The following is a 13,012-nucleotide window of genomic DNA, read 5'->3' as shown; positions in this document are numbered from 1 at the left end:
ATGATTTCTCAGGCCTTATACTGCCCTCGGGCCCGATGTTCCCCACCTCTGAACTAGGAGATGACACCACTAGGATTTGAACCAGGTTTCTCTGACACCAGAACCCTAGCTCTTTACCACCTTCTCCGTGGTCACTTGGCTGAGAGGGCACCTAGATTGGAGGCTCATTGGGTTTTGAAGCTGAAGTGAGGTACAGGGCCCATCCTCCCCCTCTTTGGAGGCCACTTCTCCACCTTTAATTCTTCCTCCTACACCCGTGGTTGGCAAACTGCAGCTCGCGAGCCACATGCGACTCTTTGGGCCCTTGAGTGTGGCTCTTCTTAAGCCTTAGGAGTACCCTAATTAAGTTAATAACAATGTACCTACCTATATAGTTTAAGTTTAAAAAATTTGGCTCTCAAAAGAAATTTCAATTCTTGTACTGTTGATATTTGGCTCTGTTGACTAATGAGTTTGCCGACCACTGTCCTACACCATCACTCACGTGCTCCAGCAGATGAACTTCCTGGCCTGTCTCACCTGGCCCATAGGGAATGGCTGGTCTATGCAGGGCATGTTCTGACACCTACCTCTGGCCTGATCTGCAACAGGGTCTGTGCACAAGGACATGGTATACTTTTACGTGGGTGGCAGATAAGGATGCTGGCTGACTGGGTGCTGAAATCAACCCATGTTCTACTACCAAGTCCTGTGCATTCATGGTGGAACTGTGTGCCTAAAAACAGTTCTTTTTCTAAGTAACACAAAGACCTAGCAACAGTTCCCTATCTTCCTAGGCTCCACTTACTCAACCTGAGCCCCATTCCTTAAAGAATGTATACTCTAGAAAGTAATTGCAGGAGACTGTAATTAGATACATGAATTTCCGATATTTGATGATTTAAATTTTATAGCATTACCCTCCTTATCCTTTCATAATCTAATAACACAAAAAGTACCCTCAATGGTAGGTAACTAAGCCATTAGAAGTCCATGGAGGAGATACTGTGGGTCTGGGACCAAATTTATCTAGATCAGTGGCTCTCAAATTTAAAAGTGCATCGGTGTGACTTGGAGGGCTTGTTACAACACGGTTGCTGCGCTCTATCCACAGCATTTCTGATTCAGTAGGTCTAAGGTGGAGCCCAAAGGTTGCATTTTTAACAAGTTCCGGGTCGGGTTCATGCTTTGAGAACCACTGATCTATATGCTTCTTCACTCATACTACAGACGAGCTCCTTGCTCCACCAACTTTGTCCATGTAAAGACATACACAGCCACATTGTACTCTTACCATGGTAACAACAAGAACGGTAGCTACAGTAATTAAACCCTATTTTCCAGGCACCTGCTCTGTGTTAGTTCATGTGGAGGGTGAGAGAATGAGAGGGTGAAAGAGAAAGGAGAGAGATTTTTGAAGCCACGTATTGGCCCAAATCTACAACCTTCCAAAGATAGATCCCTAACACTGCAGGTAAAGATGTGAGGAAAGAGGTTAAAGGAGAAAAGTAGGAAAAATTCTGCTATAAAAAGAGCCAACTTAGGAAAACTTTGCAGTAGCATTAATGAGTGATTGCTGGGTTCCAAATTGTGTTCTCCTTGGCATTTACCTTCATTAACAGGAGCTTTATGTCAGAGACTGTGACTGAGTGTGCAGGTGTGTGTGTGTGAGTGTGTGTGTGTGTGTGTGTGTGTGTGTACTCTTATTGCTCTGCTATTCTCTAATCATCCAACTTGGGACAAGTTCGTAACCTCTTTAAGTTTAATGCATCTTATCTGTGAAATACTAATAATACCAATACCACTAATACTACCACAATGGTGGGTTGTTCAATGCTCACAGATGGCTTCCACCCAATATCTATGGCCCTTGCCATGTGGCTTTGCAGCTCTCTCCATCAAGAGGTGGAGTTCCTACCTTCCTCATGGCCCAGCTCTGTGAAGACAATCCCACATCCTCACACACCAGGTGCTATCTGATAAAGAAAACAACTGGCACACAGAGATTTTCTTTTTACACAGTTCCCAGCAATTAAGTCAAATGATTTTATTTCTCTCTTATACCCTTCTGGGTGTTGAGGTAGAATACCTTTCAAAGTTACTTTCCATTACCAGAGGGTAAGGGAAGTGGGGGAAGTAGAAGATGGAATAGGGAGGATAAGTGGGAGGAGACTTGACTTGGGTGGTGAACACACAATACAATATACAGATGATGTATATAGAATTGTACACCCGAAACCTATGTAATTTTATTAACCAGTCACCCCAATAAAAAAAATGAAATAGAAAATAAATAAATAAATAATCCTATCAAGAGTAAAACAAAAACAAAATTACTTCAGAAGGACAGGCATTTTACCTCACAAGTGACTCACTTACTTTTTAAAGTGTCTAACTACAGCTGTTCCTAGTTGACTGTTATAAAGCAAATTCTTCCGCTAAATCAAATAATGACCGGGCATGGCAGCCTTGACTGAAGTCTGAGGGTCCTGGAAAACTGCAGTTCTAGGCCTGCCTTTGGAAAGAGCACGGCTTCTACACACTCAACTTCCCAGGACAGAGTTAAGATTTTGCCTGAGCTCAAGGAAAACGGGAACATGAGATAGTCAGTTGCATAGTCATTCTGGTGCCCCACAGGAAAGGTCATGGATGTTACAGTGGATTTCACTTTAGAAAAGGGCTAAACAAACAAACAAACAAAAAATCCCACAGTGTATTTGCCATGACCTGAACTTGCCAACCCAGCTGTGGCAGCTGGCTCACCTGAGCTCTGTAACCCAGTGCTGGGTGGGCCCAAGGCTGGCACGCCTGCATCTGAACTCTAGCTGGGTGTCCTGCACTCATCCCAGCGGAGCCCGGCCACCTCTGGGCTCTCCATATGTTTGTTTTACAAGGTCAAACCTGGACAAAATAGGGAAAAACATTTTTTTTTCTAAAAGACAACTCTTTGGTGTTCAGGCATGTATGTTTCCATTGTAGTTTTTATTCAGCATGCCTCTTACTTGATGCACCTAATTATCTGTACATATAAAAGCCCAGTGACTAGAACGGTGGAATGACCAGAACAACCAGAATGACTGGTGGCTATGACATGCACTGTGGCAGCCAACCAGCCTGATTCAGGCCCCAATTGCCCCCCACCCTCACCCCTGCCTGGCGGTCTGCCCCCAATTGGCTCCCAACACCCCAATCGGGGGCAGAGCCAGCTGGCCAACCACCCACGGTCCCTCCTCCCCCCAGCCTGATGGGCCCCCATTGGGGTGGGCTGGCCAGACCCCACCCGTGCATGAATTTGTGCACTGGGCCTCTTGAATATAAATATTATATAAAAATATATACATTAGCACAGAAAAAATAATATAAATACTTAAGCTCATATGTAAGTGAATACTCTTCTAAACTGATGTTAGAATGCAGTTTTGGCTAAGGCACAGTCAGCCAAAATGAGAAAGTACTCCACCAAGAAGCATTTCATTTCAAAAGGAAGTGGTGAGGGCTCAGGATTTGGAAGATGAGGGACAGCACAGTGCCAGTTCATAACGGCATTCATAAGTACCAGCTCTCTTTCCATTTCCTGTCTTCCTTCCCACTTTCTAAGCACAGACAGAACATAAACCATAGTGATCACATGAGAAGAGGTGGGTAAAAAGCTAGCTGGAGAGTGAGAGAATTTGGACATGCTTCCTTTTTCTACTTCAAGTTCAAACTGATAGTAGATGATGAGAGAGGAGAAGCGAACATTTAAATTGAATTTAGAGTTTGGGTTATCCTGACATGGGTATTTTTGTAAATGGACTGAGAGTGAATTTTGAGTTTTAAAGATGTAGAGAGTATCCAGAAGCCAGGGAAGAGCCAGATCACAGGGAAGGTTTAGAGCAGTGGTTCTCAACCTTCCTAATGCCGCGACCCTTTAATACAGTTCCTCATGTTGTGGTGACCCCCAATTTCATTGTCACAAATTGAACATAATTAAAGCGTAGTGATTAATCACAGAAACAATATGTCATTATATATGTATTTTCCGATGGTCTTAGGTGACCCCTGTGAAAGGGTCGTTCAACCCCCAAAGGGGTCTCAACCCACAGGTTGAGAACCGCTGGTTTGGAGCAAAGGAAAAGTGGAGATAAAAATAAAGTCCCAATAATTGTTCAAAGGACTGGCTATCTTTGTTTTGTGATTAATAATGAAGTATCGGCTCACTATCTGGAAACCATCTGCAATATTAAATTCTGCACAAAGCAGAAGAAAGAGCACTAAAATGAACAAGTCATATGCATAGCGTGGGGCTTTTGTCTTCTTTAAATTATTTGGATTGATTATCCTAATAAGCAATGAAACCTTAGCTTGTTTGATTCACCTTAATTATTCTGTATTGCCTAAAATGGGAGCCTAAAACCCCGAGTGGAAAGCAAAACCGAAGAGACGACGCCGGTAACAGAAACAGTATGCCAGCAGTCGCTCTGCCCTGTCACCTCGGCCCCTCTGCCATTTGATCCATCTGCCCTTCTGTGGACGCTGCTGTGCAGTTGGTATGAGACTTAGCTTCCCTTGACCATGCTCGCAAATCAATGAGAGTGACCCCCAAACCTTCCATTGCTTTGTGACTATTTCTCCTTCCTAATTTATGAGCACACGTGATTGTGACATAAACGCAGGGGGACCTACAGGGTACTGATTTAAGGTTCTCTTTCCTGCTTTTAGGTTATGCATACGACTATGAACCCTGACTTCGGTTCAGAAAGGTGGCCGTGGCGGCCTAATTATGTCCATGCTGGAAAGATGTAGAATTTTTCATTCAACTTTAAAGATTTTTCTCATTACAAAAAAAATGCATTCACATACAATTCACAGCTGGGACAACGAGCGCCTGATCGTCTGCTTGAGCAGGGGCATTCCCCACAAAGCAAGGCCTTCCAAGTGATGGGCTTTCTGAGCCCTTCACACCACACCCCACACTCCTTGTCCTCTTACCTCCTCAGTGGTGCTGGAGAAGGGCCGAGGAGTCCAGGGAACCGACGATGTGTCTGTACTTCCAGTCATCTGCAGACTGGGGGGCTGCCCCTGGCTGCTGTTTCGGCTGGAGTTTTCGGGAGTAGTTCTGGTGAAGGCCTCTGTGGTATTGCTAATGAGCTGTTCCGGGCTGTACGGAGCAGCATTAAACGCAGTGGGGATTTGGGGAGGAGACGTGTTTCTAATGCTCCTTACTGAAAATTCTGCTCCCAGGCCAGCTGAGGTAAAGAAAGGACAGTTGCTAAAATTACCCTCATGTTTTATGGATTCTTCACACAAAAGCAATTTTACGTAGAAAAAGAAGACTCTTTAATGACGGATGTGTGGATAAGCTTTAGTTATATGAAAAATCAGAGATACATTGAGTATCACCATGCTCATTTGCCCTGTTCAGTTCACCCATCTTTATCTAGCAACAACATCCCAGCTCTGTGTAGGAGAAAGAATTAAATTCACTCTATGAACAGTAGGGTTCGCTGACTTGGTTTCAGGGGTTCAATGAATCTCTAAAAGCCTCATGCAAAATTCTGCATATATGAACATATGTACTTTTCTTCTGTGGGGGACTTCCACAATTTCTGTCATTAAACAAAGTAGCAGATTGAGAATCACTGTTAATGACTTGCTGAACTTTGCCATGAAGATTGCTGATTCCTTGAGAAATTAACGGCATTTCTTTAACCATAGTGCAAACTGTTTCTGATCCTGACTATGTGAGACCAAATCATGGGACAGTTCTACTTTCTGAACTCCTTCTCTTTGGAAGAACAGTTAATTGGTTTAACAGCTGGTAGGATTAATTAATTTACAGCTTTGCTCTGAAAGGCAGAATTAACTATACTTTAAAAAAATTGGTTTGTGAATTGTTTTCCTAGCTATAATTTTAAAATGTGCTTCTATCTCATGGGGATCCTGCTAACATGCACATTCTGATTCAACAGATAATGTCAGATTCAGCTCTTCTAACAAGTTCCTGGTGATGTGGTGCTGATGGCCTTTGGACCACTCTTTGTGAAGCAATACTCTAGAGCAGTGGTTCTCAACCTTGGCTGCACATTAGAATCACCTGGGAATCTTTTTAAAATCCTGATTTCTGGGCCTCATCCTCCAGAAATTCTATTTCTTTGTTACTAATGTTGTGGCCCCACCCCATAACAAAGAAACAGAATTTCTGGAGGATGAGGCCTAGAAATCAGGATTTTAAAAAGATTCCCAGGTGATTCTAATGTGCAGCCAAGGTTGAGAACCACTGCTCTAGAGAATGGTAGTATTGAAAGGCCTGTACATTATGGGCCCAGGGGGTATGTTTAGATGCTCCATCAGATCCACAGTTTTCTGGGATATAAAAACCCACAAAGTCTTGCCCAATTAGATAATCATAACTTTGAAAGTTTCTGGTTAGAGACGGGCAGAAGAAAATTTATCTTTTTTACTGATCCTTTACTGGTTCATTCAAACAGCTATTTATTAAGCAATCACTATGTGTCAGGTGGAGGTGTCTTGAAGATGCTACTAGTCATCACATTTTCCCAGTTCTGGTCTACCTTACTGACCCCTTTTTTGGACCTCATTCATTTCTATTCCAATTTAAACTAACATTTCATATGATAATTTATATAAAAAAGAGGGGGATCTGGTATAAAAAGAGAATAAAAATGGAAAAGGTATTTTTAAAATTTAGCAAGATGTAAATAGCAGTGCTCTTAAAAGTTAATAAAATGATTACAGCTACTAAGCATTCTTTCCATGGGATGTGGAGGGTTATGTAAAGTAACCTGTACATAAGGTGCTAGAGTTAGCAAATAAAAACACATGATGCCCAGTTAAATTACAGTGTTAAACAACCAATAGTTCAGCATATTTAATATATCTCAAATACATAATGTTACAAAGGTTATATTATATTGTATATTATAAATATACTAAAATTATTTGTCATTTATCTGAAATCCTATATAATAAAGAGGTAATATGCAAATTGACTGTCACACCCTCACAAGGTGGCTGCCTATGACCAGGTTGGCAGGGGGGTTATTGAGGGACGACCAAATGACTGAACAAGCAGGCTACGTGGGGTGACCAGGCCGGCTGGGGGGCCATGAGGGGTGACTAGGCTGGAGCGGGGCAGTTGAGGGTGACCAGGTGGGCAGTTGGAGGTGACCAGGCCAGCAGGAGGGGGCAGTAAGAGGTGACCAGGCCAGTGGGGGGGAGGCAGTTAGGGGCAACTAGGCTGGTGGGGGGCAGTTGGGTGTAACCTGGTCGGCAGTGGGGGGGCAGTTAGGGGAGACCAGGCAGGCAGGCAGGTGAGTGATTAGGAGTCAGTGGTCCAAGATTGTGAAAGAGATCCCAGATTGGAGAAGGTGCAGGCTGGGCTGTGGGGATCCCCCTGTGCACAAATTTCATGCACCCAGCCTCTAGTTTAAATATAACTGGGTGTTGTGTGATTATGTCAACCCTACAGCACTTCTACTAGATCTAGGCTTTGATAGATTTCCCCCCTTAATTTCTGTTTGTTTTTATCTTTCAGAATCCAGTGCCACTATCACTGCCATGTGCTCGGGGGAGCCACTCTGAACACAGACCAGGGGATTTATTTATCCCTGGAGTGTTAAACCCAGCTGAACACGACAAACCCAACTATAATGTTAGGGAGACTTCCAACTCCACGAAACAGTCTTAAAACTTGCCTTAATTGAGTTAGGTAATTGAATGTCCCTTTAACACATTGTTTGTGGGTAGTTTTTATCGCGCGCTAACAGGTGGCGCAGGCCATTTTTGCTAATTTTTTGCGCAAATGGCAACGTTCAGTAAAATTACGATAACTTTAGTTTACGTATTTATACGTTACCCGCATTCTACCGCTAGTCTATAAAAAACATATTAATACGTGTCCCGCGCTCTACTACACTGGTAGAACGTATAAATATGTAAAATGTGTAAACACGTTTCCCGCATACAATGTGTTAAGTAGATATTTCTTTTGCTGGGATATAAAAATTTCTGTATGTAGAGATTAGTATTTTGGTCATTTTGAACTTTGGCCAATGCTGATCCTCTGAGTTGATTACAACCTGTGGCAATTTTAGCTCTTAGAACTTAGAAAAAAAAAAAGATTTAATGATGGGTTAAGACAAAAACAGCTTTCAAATACCTAGCATGTAATTACATGTCTTAGCATGTAGGCCTATGTTTACCCTTTCTTGCTAAGGAGCACTTGCTAAGTGCTCACCCTAAGAACTTTTAGAAAAATTTGTCAACTTTCATAATTAACTCAATGGATGAAACAAGACTCTCCCAAAATTAGATAAATGATCAAAACATTCTTGAAATGTCCTCTGTGAATAACAGCTTACTACCATTGCATTTGGTTTTGAAATATCTTGCAGAAAAATTTCTAGTCTTCTGTAATTGTCTTTAATTAACCTTCTACATTTATTTATAAAACACCCCTAACCAAACAAGTTCATTTCCATTTGAGGCCACCACCTTTTTCCAAAGAAAGAATCTACAGAATATCCAAGTTAAGTACCCCTTCATTTGGCTCCTGTGTTTTTAACTTGTGCTATTTCAGAAGCAGGAAAGAAGTTTTAGTTTAACATTGTTTCCAAATTTTGTGAAATTTAAAGCTGTGGTTCACAGCCTTTGGTAGGCATCAGAATCACCTTTGGAGCGTGGCCCTTCCCCTAGAAATTGTGATTCAGTAGATTTGGTGTGGGACCCACCACCTGCATTTCTAACAACATTCTCAGGTGATTCTAATATACATCTAAGTATATGATTTTATTCACATACACACCACAAGCAAAAACTGAAATTTAATTATTCCTGATGTGGGTATTTTTATTTTTATTTGGTTAATCCTCACTGGAAAATATTTTTCCCATTGATTTTTAGAGAGAGTGGAAGGGAGTAAAGGATGGAGGGAGAGAGAGAGAAAGAGAGAGAGAGAGAGAGAGAGAGAGAGAGAGACAGAGAGACAGAGAGAGAGAGAGAGAGAGAGAGAGAGAAACATCAATGTGAGAGAGACCTATCAATTGGTTGCCTCTCACACACGCCCCAACTAGGGATCAAACCTGCAACCCAGATATGTGCCCTTGATCCGGAGTCAACCCTGAAACACTTTGGTGCACAGACCAGTGCTCTAACCACTGAGTTACACCAGCTAGGGTCCTTTTGTGGGTATGAAAAGATTATAAAATAGATGGAAGGAAAGAAAATCCATTATAGAAAGATGTAAAGTGATTAAAAGAAGTTCATTTTTCCATCTCCTAAACTCTTTGTTGAAATGGGTGCTATGAAATTATAAAAATAGTAGATTTTTGGCTGTTTTGATACCTATAAATTCTGATGTGCTTTAAAAGGTATATACATTTTACAGTTCATGAAAGAGCAAGATGTGTTTTGACAAATGCAAGGAAAAGCTGTCACACAATGGAACAATATGTTGAAGCTATTTTTAAAAAGCTTTATTGTACCATTGCTGCTACATTGTTTTCACATTATACACAATTCCTCTTAGAACACGATTCCAGAAAAGGTGAATTATCCTTGTCCAGTCTAAAAAGTTTTGCATTTAAGTTGCAAATAGCTTACCTATAAGGTGATTTGCAATCACTGCACCATATTAAGATCATATTTTGAATATATTTTAAAAAATCAGTGATTGGCTCAAATATAATCAATAATAGAAATGGAATTTTGTATAATTATTATAAAGACTATACACAATTTGCTAGTTTCCCTCCTTTAATTTTCAATCATGTTGAAAACATAATAACTTGAATAAAACTCATTTTAGTGGTAGGAATTTTTAACTATGTTGGTACTTTCTATCTCTAGGAAGATGCCAAATATAATGTGCCTTTTAAAAGTGGGAAAATAATATGGAAAAGAGATAAACAAAACAGATGATGACTTAGACAAAGAATGCTTTATGTTTATATGTATATATATTTATATAAATAAATTAAACATATTAAACAAGATTGGGCTAGAATAAAGGTGAAGTGAAAGGGAAGGAGATTATAATAGCATAAATAACTATTGGAAATAGTAAAAGGAATAATTAAAATTTCAGAAAGTGTCCTTTACTGAAGAATTCAATCCACATCTTATGGATGAACAACATTCATATTTGTGCTTTAGATTATAACATTTACTTATCAACTCTTTTAAAAAAGGCATTTGGTTTAGCTCCACTTGTTTATTTTTTCCTTTGTTTCTCTTGCCCTAGGAGTTGTATCAGTGAAAATTCTGCTATGTGAGAATAAAAAGCTTCTGCACAGCAAAAAAACCAGGATCAAAATGAAAAGGGAACCCACTGTATGGGAGAACATATTTGCCAATGATATATCTGATAAAGGGTTAATTTCCAAAATACATAAAGTACTCATACAAATCAACAAAAGGAAGACAAACAACCCAATTAAAAAATGGGCAGAGGACCTGAATAGACACTTCTCCAAAAAGGACATACAGATGACCAAGAGACATATTAAAAAATGCTTAGTGTCACTAATTATCAGAGAGATGCAAATTAAAACAACAATGAGGTAACTCCTCATACCTTGGAGAATGGCTATCATCAATAAATCAACAAACAACAAGTGCTGGCTAGGATGTAGAGAAAAGGGAACCCTAGTGCACTGCTGGTTTGAATGCAGACTGGTACGACCACTATGGAAAACAGTGTGGAGTTTCCTCAAAAGATTAAAAATGTAACTGCCATTTGACCCAGTGATCTCACTTCTCGGGATATATCCTAAGAAGCCAGAAACACCCATCAGAGAGAATATATGCACTCCTGTGTTCATAGCAGTGTTGTTTACAATAGCTGAGATCTGGAAACAGCCCAAGTGCCCATCAGTAGAGCAGTAGGAAAATTGTTGTACATTTACACAATGGAATACTATGCAGCTTTGTATTCTCTGATAAAGTTGACTTTTCTAACTGACTTTTATATTTTTATTTTATTCTCATAGTCACAAGTTTTATAAGAATAGGGACTACAACACTCAACTTCTATCATAAAAGAGTCTACTGCGTTTATTTAGATGCCAAAAAGTACATACAGATTCAGTGGAGAATTCAAGATGGAAGGTAATTCATGGAAAAACCATCTCCTTTGACGTTCATAAAAACATGTCCAATGATGGACTTCAAGAGTAAAGTGGATAGAATCAAACCATTTACAGTTAACCACTGAATAAACATACCTGGTAATGTATGTTGGGAGGGGGGTGGACTTCTAAAAAAACCAGAGGTAAAATTTGCACAATTGTGGCACAAAAAAAACAAAAACCACACCCACAACTATTTTGAATGTATATAGGTATAACATTGGCTTTAGCACAATTATAAGGTAGCAGGCGCAAGCACAAGCACAATTTGTTATCCTCCCAGTCTTCTCAAGCACCGTTTTGATGTTCTAATAGTTCTTCATAAGCAGAGAACAGAAGTGTCTACATCAGCAAAATTTTTAATTTCCTGATCATTGGCTTTACATTACACATGTATGCTTATCTATGCCTAGATCTGCATTCCCATACTTTACAGTGCTTAACTACAGTGCCTAGTGTCTGGCACAAAAAAGAAACTCAAGAAATATTTACTGAATTAATAAAGGAAGAAATAAAAGAAGGGAGAGAGAGAGAGAGAGAGAGAGAGAGAGAGAGAGAGAGAGAGAGAGAGAGTTGGGTTTATTTTAATGAGGATAAAGAAGTTTTCCATGTTGGTGGGCACCACATGATCCATTTCCATTAGCTTATCAATCTTCCATAGCAATTGTGTTGGGGCACGTAGACTTCCCTTGAATGTGACAAAACAGGACAGTTAGCAGAACTTTCAGCATTGATTCTGAAAGGACTAGCTCACCTTTTTTTAAGCAGAGGCTTTCATTGACTGGTTTTCCCTCCTTGTTGACATCTCTTTTCATCCAGCTATGGAGGTATTTCCTGCCCTTTTTGACCACTGCCTTGGTGCCTTGTTTCTTGAGAAAGAGAGAGGCATTTTTCACCTCAAGGAACCCTGCCTTCTCATAGCAAGTCCATCGGGGGGCCTGGGAGCAGTGGACAAAGATGGCTGATCGGGAAGGGCCACCAGAGGAGTTGGAGACGCCCAGGCACAGTGCAGACTTCAGGTGAAGGAGTTTTGCGTCCTCAGTCCACATCCACTGCTGGTTCTGCTCGGTCCCATTGCACGAGCCCATGGACACGATCTTATTTTCGAAAAGGCACTGTTGTTTCTGGACATGGACGATCTGAAACCCCTCTGGAAGATGAAAAGCTCATCTAGCACCAGGTAACAGATCACAGGGCCCATCAGAAAACAAGCAACCGCCCACACATCAGCCCCGTGAAAATGGGAGGCTCACGTATCTTTTGCTATTGCAATCATTTCAAGTGAATATTCCCAGACTCAACACATGGAACTTAAAACCACAAGGCTGACAGTGTCAAAATGTCTCCCTTAGCTCCCTTTCCTTTACTTTCACATGGTTTAGGGAAGAATCCCCCCGCCCCCCCCACCCCCACCCCCATTGAAATACTGACAGGAAGCTTAGAAAAGAAACAAAAATATTCAAAGACGATGGTGTGAGGTTTTAGTCCAATTAAATATGCTGAAATTGTGAAAAGCTCAGCTCCCTTTTAAACATTTTATTCTTTCCACCCCACCTCGACCCCCAACTTTAAAGGGCACCCTTTTTTTTGCAATCCTTAACTTATTATTGCAATAAATATTTGTATATAAATTACACAGTTTCAATTAAAATTTAAAAATTGGATGCATTTACCCCAGAATAAAAGAAATTTTCACATCCTTCTAAGCACACCTTCCTAGCAAACAGTAATCAATGAAAGAATTGATTGTCACAAACTAAATTTCGTATAGTCTTAGAGAGAATCATTTCTCTATTTTGTAACAATATCTGCAATTTTTCCCTTTAATATCAACATATTAAACTATCAGCATTTCTTAATATAAGAAATTAAATATCCAGTTGTTAAACATCAGTATTAAAAAG

This window comes from Myotis nattereri (genome assembly GCF_964212035.1).
Source record: "Myotis nattereri genome assembly, chromosome: 2".
NCBI lineage: Eukaryota > Metazoa > Chordata > Mammalia > Chiroptera > Vespertilionidae > Myotis > Myotis nattereri.
The sequence above is the reverse complement of the archived record's forward strand: the minus strand, read 5'-3'. Positions refer to the sequence as shown.